At 31.4% G+C, this 9225-nt stretch overlaps 1 long non-coding RNA gene across 2 annotated transcripts; it reads left to right on the top strand.

Annotated features, from left to right (window-relative positions):
* LOC110916063 lies at positions 1–2470 on the top strand. Of its 2 annotated transcripts, XR_004884274.1 has the most exons (5): positions 1–23; positions 1240–1343; positions 1416–1488; positions 1585–1689; positions 2028–2470. It is a non-coding gene; the product is annotated as an uncharacterized LOC110916063 (long non-coding RNA). The 2 variants fall into 2 exon arrangements; XR_002579460.2 differs by having other exon boundaries at positions 1240–1488.
* Positions 2471–9225: the final 6755 nt, after the last annotated feature.

The raw sequence follows: 9225 nt of genomic DNA, 5'->3' as shown, positions 1-9225 counted from the left end.
TCGCTCGATTCGTCCTATTACAGGTAAAATTGATCTCTTTCTTCTTTATTATACGTTAAATATTATCGTTTTTGTTTGAATTTTGTGACGTGAATTCTCCATGTAGATCGATTTAGTGATATGTTTACGTTTCGTTTGTCTATGTTTGTTTTATTTGTAGAGATCGGTCTAGGTTATTGATGTTTGGTTGTTTGGATACTGTTGAAACAAAGCTCCTTTTGGTATGACATGAATTAGGGCTTTCATCAGTTTTTAGAAATTGAGATGTTATTTCTGGTCCCCATTTATATGAATTGATGATTCATGAACAAGGGGAACATACATACCTATGAAGGATATTTAAGAAGAGAATAAGGGTTAGGAGGTGGTGACGACTGTTGTTGTCTAGGGTTTTGTGTGAGAATGAAGGAAGCGAATAAGTGGCTATTTATTTTGTTATTATATTTGGTATTTATATTTTACGGAATATTTGGCTACACTTTTGTAGTGTTCTATGAAGTGGTTGTTTGATTCGAGTTGAGCATCAAGTTGGAACACAATTGAACAAAACTGAGCCACAATTCGAAAGTAATGGAAAAATGAATGGTTATTGTTTTGGTTTATAACTGGTTCAGTCCTAAGTTTGATCATGAATATATTTTTAACTGAGATTAAGAAACTGCAATTCTAAAATAATATATATTCTAATTTAAAAGAAAAGATTCCAACCGGGGAAATTTGCATCGGATTAAAAACCCATTTTCAAGAATTTTTCTCTCACAGGAGACGTGTACATCAAATATATAAATAAACACATGTAATACACATTATTTCTTCTCGAAATGCTTGTGTACATAGAGAATGTGATAATTTCAAATATATTGGTAGGACATTTCACTACTTACAAAATTATGAGAACCACATATTGTAACTGTACACAACCGTAATTTGTAACAACTTGAAATCAGAGACCATAGCCGTAATTTGGCCAAGCATTGTTTCAAGTTGAGCTATACACATTGTTCAACTTTGCTTAACAATACGATATGGTCTTTTAAATTCTAAATGTGAGAATGCTATGAGACGCATAAGTTATAATGGAAATTTATGTGTCAACGGAGATTATGTAAGTAAATTTGTCTTAGAGCAATGATTCTTATACCACAAACCAGAACAAACTAAGCAATGTCCATTTTTTTTTACGTCTTTTAGGTTTCATTTGGTGAGATCTAAATTTCTTTATTTTCTTAATGCTAATAGAGGTACAAAGAAGTTGGACTCGACACCAGCGTTTTGACTAGAGTTGAATATGGGAGTAGAAGTTCACGAGCTGGCTGCTAAAGGTCCAATGCTACAGCCTACAGGTAAGTAATTAATAGATTTCTTCATTTCATTATTAGAGAGGTTCATTTCTTTTCATTAATCATGTTGACAAGAGGACATCATTGACTTACATGTATGATTGTGGTAACTAACTGACTGAGAACAACTAGAGGTGATCTCAAAGCGGTAAACAACTTTTTTTTCTTTTGTTTTTCAATACTTATACTCTGTGCCATATGAATCAGTTGTTACTAGGTACTATCTTTTTGAAAATTTGAATAGAGTTTGAGCCTTTGTGGACGCAAAAAAGATATGAAAAAGGAAGTTCCTGTGTTGATCGATAAGTTTCCAGAATGTGGGTTGCGATCTTTGGCTATTGCAAAACAGGTCTGCATTTATATCATTTTTATTTGCACGCTTTTATAGTTTTTATGTTTCATCATGATTCCTTACTCTCACCATGATAAATTTTATGAAAGTTTATAACAGATAAAAAAGAAAGTCCTTGTGGTTCATGGCAGTTTGTTGGATTGTTGTCCTTTTTTGACCCACCAAATGGTAGTGTTGAGACCATTTGCAAAGCTCTCAATTTTGGGGAAATGTGATGATGATTATCGGAAAATAATTATATATACTGATATTGGAGTTAATAATAATAACTATTATCATAGTTGGTATTTATTATTAAAACTTTATAACATAAAATTATTTTTATCAAAATATAGGTGTTCAACTTGATATTGCTAAGAAGACTGGTAGACGACTTGGTATGAGACAAACATGTACCCTTCTTCTTTACTTGGTGGCCACAAGGATTTATCTATAGCAACTTTTTGTATTCAAGAGTTCATTGAGAAAGCTCATGGATTTTGATGAAAACCAAAAGCTCACATTGAAATTGATATTGCTCATGCTATATATGATGCTATCATGGTGCAGACAATATTTGGTGACAATGGCGAATCTCCTATATTTGTTGTAAAGTGGTGGATCTGTTTGAGAGAGGCCATGTATATATATATATTTTAGTTTTTGAATATTTGCTCTGCAATTAAATAGTCAATATTACTATTTTTATACTATTTTGGTATTCACGCTCGGTTGGGAAAACATATGTATTGTTATTAGATTGAGAATCGTTTATATTGAAGCCCACACATACTATATTTTATTTTGTATTTATTTAATGAATGTTATTTTCGTTATATTTTTATATATTATACAACTTAAATTGTTCAACTGGTGTATATGGCTATAAACGAACTGAACATTCAACGAACAAGTTGTGAATTGTTCGGCGGGAACTTTGTAAATGTTCGTTAATTTAAATGAACAAATTGGATTATCATGTTCAAAGGCAAGAATCGTGATTGCGATGTTTTTCGAACCAATATTTAACAAGTTGTGCAGCTTTATGGTGTGTAAGGTTAAACCTGAATGTAAATTACCGGACTGTAAGTTTTCTTTTCAGTTCAAGAAAAATTCAAACCATCGGTTTGGTTCATTGTTGTGGATTTGGTTCATTGTTGTGGATTGTAGTTGTTTCACTAAACCAAAGCGAACTGAGAAACCATTTGTATAGATCAACTTTTAATCAGTTTATAAAGTATACTTCTTTTACATAATTATTAACTTTATTTATATTTCTTTTACAAATGTTGATTTTTGCGATAAATGTATGGAATCCCATTAAAACTCATTAATGATGATTAACTTTCTCATGATCCAAAACTGGAGTCCTCTATTACTGTTAAGTTAGTATTTTAACATGTTTTTTCTTATGAATATGAAAGTATTAGTCATTTAGTCTTGCACCTCCTCCTAGATTAAACTAAAGGGATAATCAAACATATATTTCTTTTGTTTATGTTTTGTTGCGTGTAGTTGTGTACCTAAATATGTAGTAAGCGTACAACTATAATATTATCTGTGAAAAAGCCTTGTGATATACTACTATGATGCAAATTGGAATGATTGTTAAACCACGTGTACACGCGGGATGTAACCTAGTATATAATAAAAGAAACCAATAAAAGGACACTTGTCATCATTCTAGACTATCTACTATTAGATAATTATTATTTAATTTAAATTATTAAATTTAATATATGTTTCAAACATTTAAGAAATTACGGATAAAGTTCCATAAATTATCTTATTATTTATTATATTTAGATAATTATTATTTAATTTAAATTATTAAATTTAATATTTGTTTCAAACATTTAAGAAATTACGGATAAAGTTCCATAAATTATTTTATTATTTATTTATATTTATATTAATTACTAGGTTAAAAATTATATCTTAATAATGAAAACAAATATCGACCATTTTCATAATGAGGGTGGAGGGAACGATTTTCTTATTTATATGAATTACTAGGTTAGAAATTATGTCTTAAAAATTGAAATAAATATCGACCATTTTCATAACGAGGGTGGAGGGAACGATTTTCTTGCTTAACAAATAATTTATTTATTTAATATATTTAAATACATAATAACTACATTTATTATACTAATAAATTTATTAAAAAACAACCATTCTTTTAAGATGCAACTCAAGTCCATATACTTAAATTTTAAGATAATATAACTTATTAATTACCGATAATTTATACTTATCTAATTAATTTAAATATTATTTTGTAGCTATAAGTTTATCTAATTGGCTAATTGCTATATGCCTAATCTAAACATTTCAACAATATTTTTAGAACTAATAAATTAAGACCACGGTTATTTATATAAAACTTGTTTATCAACAAACAAAAATAATCATTTTATAAACCCAAATAATCAAGAACTTATGTATCTTCATAACATATGGTGTTCTCGTGACAAGTTTTAGTTGGGTTAGGTTAAACTTTAGCTCTTTTCTTTGACATACAATCTCTAGCAATCAAGAACTAACTACTATATTGTCATGATGTCTTCAAAACTTTGTACCAAAATAACATTCGAAATAAAAGGCATGAACATTAATACTAGTTGATGAAACAAGGTCATCTTTTTTTTGTTTTTAAGCCATTAATTTAACCTTTTGGTTTTAATGCTTCGATACAAGACATCGATAAAAGTAAGAGTCGGTTTATATCATATACAGTCTTGAATCTACTATAAACTTATTATTTTTTATTTTATTTTTGTAAATGGATACCATCTATATCTATATCTACTTAATATAATAAATAGAGTGAATTGCAAGTTTTGTCCTTTATCTTTAGGCCTCTTTGCACGCGGTGTCCTTTATGTTTAAATTTGACGAGTTTTGTCATTTACGTTTAAAAAACAAGCACGTTTTACCCTTTAGGCTTAACCCAGACTGTTTTCCTAGTTAAATCTGATCATGTGCCTTGCACATGAGGGTAATTTTGTCATTTCACCCTTTTAAGGACTAATTATATAAATAACTAAATATTTAAGCATTTTATTAAAATTAAAATAATACTAGCTTAAACCACTCTCTCTCACACCTTTCTCTCTCTATCAACCTCGTCTTCTTCCTAAAACACCTAAACAAATATTTGTCATTCAAACACCTCAACAAAAATTAATGTAAATAATCCCATCATCATCATAACCTTTATTCAATTCTTTAATGGCTTCTTTTTAGCCAGATCTGAACAACGAAACTCCTAAACAAGATCTGAATTTGTACAAGAGGTAGTTGCTGCAGCGTGAAGCCGCCAACACCATACTTCAGTGACTCCTCGCGTCCCCGTCCCCCCTCGTAAACGTGGTTTCCCTCATTGTTAGTTTGTGCAATTTTGGGTGTTTTTTATAATCCTATGCATAAAATTTAGGGACTTGGGGTCAATTGTTTAGAACTTCAGATTTGGGGGTGGGTGTGGCGATGGCAGCACCCGGGTGGTGAATGGTGGGGCAGCGGTTTGTGGGGATTTAGAGATGGTGGTTGTGATAGGGTTGAGTGGGTGGTGGATGGTGGGGCAAGGTGGTGTGGGGTGGATGGTGGTTTGGGGTGGTGGTGGTGGTGGTGGTACGGGTGTGAGGGAGATGGTGGCAGGTTGTTGAAGAGAATTGTTGCAGGTTGTTGAAGAGAAATTAGGGTTTTGAAATGGGATTGATTTGGGGAAGAAGAGGGTTTTGTTATGATATATAATTTTTTTTCTTTTTTATGTATTTTTAAAGAATAGGGTGAAAAGACAATTTTACCCTTATATGCATTGCACATGACCAGATTTGACAGAAAAATCTAACTGGGTTAGGGTTAATGGACAAAACATGTATGATTTGAAAACATAAAGGACAAAACTCGTCAATTTTAAACATAAAGGACAGCGCCTGCAAATGGGTATAAAGATAAAGGACAATCCTTACAATGCACTCTAATAAATAAAAAAATTAGACGACACATGACACAATTCTAGGTAAATCTAAAAATTTGGTTTCTTGCCTCTGTTTCCTATTAAATAATAAAGATACTACAAGAAGATATTTCATATAAATTTAATTATAATCTATTATTTAACTAGGGTTAGGATATAATAGGAAATTTATTTGGGTATGAAGCCTAGGAAGTAATCTTGACTATCCATTTATTTAATCAAGGACTAAAATTAAATGACTGAAATTGAAAGAAAAAAAAAAGGAGGCGCGTAGGTTTCTCTAAGGGCATTCTAGTCAATCCAAGATAACAGTTTCTCTCTCCTTCAATTTCCCCCCATTTTTTAAACGTTACTAACTCTTTCATACGACATTATTTTTTTTTATAAAAATTGCACCAAAAAAACGAGCGTTTTTTTATGTTTAAAACGAGTATACTATTGCTATATTTTCGAAATTTTTTTTCTAAAACCCAGTTGCGTAAAACGCAATGGAAAAAACCCAGTTGCGTAAAACACAATGGAAAAAAACCTAAAAATGACATTTTTCTAAAACGCAATGCACCAAAAACACAAAGAAATGTCTTATTTGTAAAACGCAATGGCCAGAAAACACAAATAAATGTATTATTTCTAAAACGCAATAGCCTAAAAACACAAAAGAAAGTGTACTTTCTAAAACGCAATGGACTGAAAACACATAAAAATGTGTTCTACCTAAAACGCAATACACAAAAAACACAAAGAAATGTCTTATTTCTAAAAGGCAATGGCCAAAAAACACTTAAAATGTTTGTTTTCTAAAACGCAATAGACTGAAAACACATAAAAATATGTTTTACCTAAAATGCAATGCACCAAAAACACAAAGCAACGTCTTATTTATAAAACGCAATGGCCAGAAAATACTTAAAAATGTCTCCTTTCTAAAACGCAATGGCCTAAAAAACAAAAGAAAATGTTCTCTCTAAAACGCAATAGACTGAAAACACCTAAAAATGTGTTTTTGCCTAAAACGCAATGACTAAAAACACTTCAAAAATGTGTTTTTCTAAAACACAATGACCAGAAAACACATAAAAATGTCTTAGTTCTAAAACGCAATGGCCTAAAAACACCAAAAAAAGTGTTCTCTCTCTAAAACGCATTAAACCAAGACAATAGTTTTGTCTGTGAATTGTCTGAACCAGGAAGTAGGAGATCAAAAGTTGTCTACGAATTGTAACGCCCCAAAACTTGAATTTTAGTTCAATAGTACGTTTCCTTATGTAATGGTATGAAATAAAATAAGCAAGCTATTTAACTAAGTTAAATAGTTTAGTCAAAACAAATAAAGAATGAATTTGGGACAACTATGAGCAAGTAACAAACATGAGGAGCTAAACTTGAAGATTTAAAATGAAATTTGGATTAAATGTAAAAGGCAGAATTTTAGTATGTGTAGTGTGTGTGTATGTCGTATATGGAGATGGAGGAAGAGGAGAAATCCTCTCAAAACAAGAAGGCAAAATCAGCCCCAAATCAAGAGTAAATTGAGTGATAAACCTTGCATGAATGAAGATTACTCACCATCTAGCTTTAATAAACATGTGGTAAGTTGCAATTTTGATTTGATGACTATGTATGAAATGGGTTTATGATAGATTCTTGAAATTAAGTATGAAGGTGGTTAAAATCATCAAATAGGGCTTGAATTATGAACGATTTTAAGTAATTTGGTGATTTAAGTTGAAACCCACCATTGATGGTGAAGGTGATAACATGAGTGAATCACCCATGTCTAAATCATGTGCAAATTCGATTGATTATGTTGTATGTGATGAATTCTTGTTAGTTAGGTTGAGGTATAGTAGGAAATTTATTTGATGCTTAGTTGTGTTGATGAATGAATGCAAGGAGAAGAATGAAAGCATGAATGGTTTGTACATTATGCTTAAATAGTAATACGCACACCAAGTGTTTGATGAAATGTCTATGTGACAATAATATAGGAAATTGTATGCAAGTTGTGGGTCAATATGTATAAAGAGTGATAATGATGTGTTTGTTAGTAAACTAACATGAGAAGTGTGTTTTAGATCGAGTTCATGTGGAATTTTGATTGTAAACATGATTTGTTAAAAAGTGTACATTAGAAGGTTGTACTCTATGTTGTAATGGTATGATGTTCACCGTATGCTTGACTAATTTCTTAATTGAAATTATGAATTAAATGAACACTAAATGTGAAGCGTATGAGGTTTGTGTAAGGGAATAATAATGGAATGATATTGGTTAGCTAATATGTGTTATGGTGTTAATTATAAAGTAATAAAAATGTTAGCGTGGATGGAACATAATATGTATGTGAATAGGTATAAAATTAGGTGATTATGTGATTGTGAGCACAATTGCATCGTGAGTAAGAGATGTATAGTGTGTCATTGATATAACATAAATGATGTTACAAGATATATATGGAAAAGTCGGAAGTTCATATGATAAACCGTTGACTTCTGAAAGTCAACTACACATAGGAAGCATAATTTAACTTGTTGTTGTAAAGGTAGGATATTAGGAAGTCGTACGATACATGTTACATCAATACGCATTATATGGAATGACATGGTGAATTATATAAATTTGAAAGGATGTGAATTTGGGAATATGTCTTATGTTTGCTAGAATCGACTAATGAAAGTCAAATGGGAAATATGCATTTGATATGATCGTTAACATGCGTAATCATGTATGCTAATAAGATTGTGATTGCGATGATGTGAAAGTATAGGGATCATATCAAGACGGATAAAAGCATAGAAGGTTAACGGATCAAAAGGAGGCAAGATAACGGACACGAACACGGACGCACGAGGTAAGTGATTTCCGGAATCACTTCTTAGTTTATTTAAGCAAAGTGGTGTATTAGTTATTTAAGCATGATAATTGAAGTCTAATAAGGTTTGATTATATAGAAGTGAGGATTTTCATTAAGTAGACCAAACGGGTCAAAATGATGATTTATTGTAATACGGAATGGTTGCATAAGTAATGACGGCGGTATTATAACCAGGTAATGGATAAAATTGTACGTAAGTATGCTAACCGATAAACGGTGACGCGGGGTAATGGGCAAGAGGTTCGGTAGTAAATTATGAGTAAATGAATAAACAATGTCATAGATGGAAATTGTACTATTTAATGTCCAATTACGTAATAAAAAATGAATTTAACGAATACCGGGTATCGGGTGCGTAAACCCAAGTACGACACTCCGGATAATGTAAAAGTATTATGGTCATAATGTCCGTGTAAGTTTTGAGTTAAAAGGAATGAGTTATTTGATAAAAACATGAACGGGTCGGATAAATCATAAATGAATAATAAGCCGATAGCGCGTAAGTTAAGAATTTCCTTAATCCGGATATGGGATTTCAAGTTCACGTGATAGAATGTCAAATTACGAGCATGTAGGAAGAAACGAGAGGTTAAACGGGTAAACGGTTCAAAAGTTATGCGCGTTTTAGTGCGTACGGACGACGAAACGGAGCTGCAGAAAAATGCAATATCGCCAACGGCCTTAGGGGCGTCGCCGA

This window comes from Helianthus annuus, chromosome 16 (assembly GCF_002127325.2).
Source record: "Helianthus annuus cultivar XRQ/B chromosome 16, HanXRQr2.0-SUNRISE, whole genome shotgun sequence".
Taxonomy (NCBI): Eukaryota; Viridiplantae; Streptophyta; class Magnoliopsida; order Asterales; family Asteraceae; genus Helianthus; species Helianthus annuus.
The sequence above is the reverse complement of the archived record's forward strand: the minus strand, read 5'-3'. Positions and strand labels throughout refer to the sequence as shown.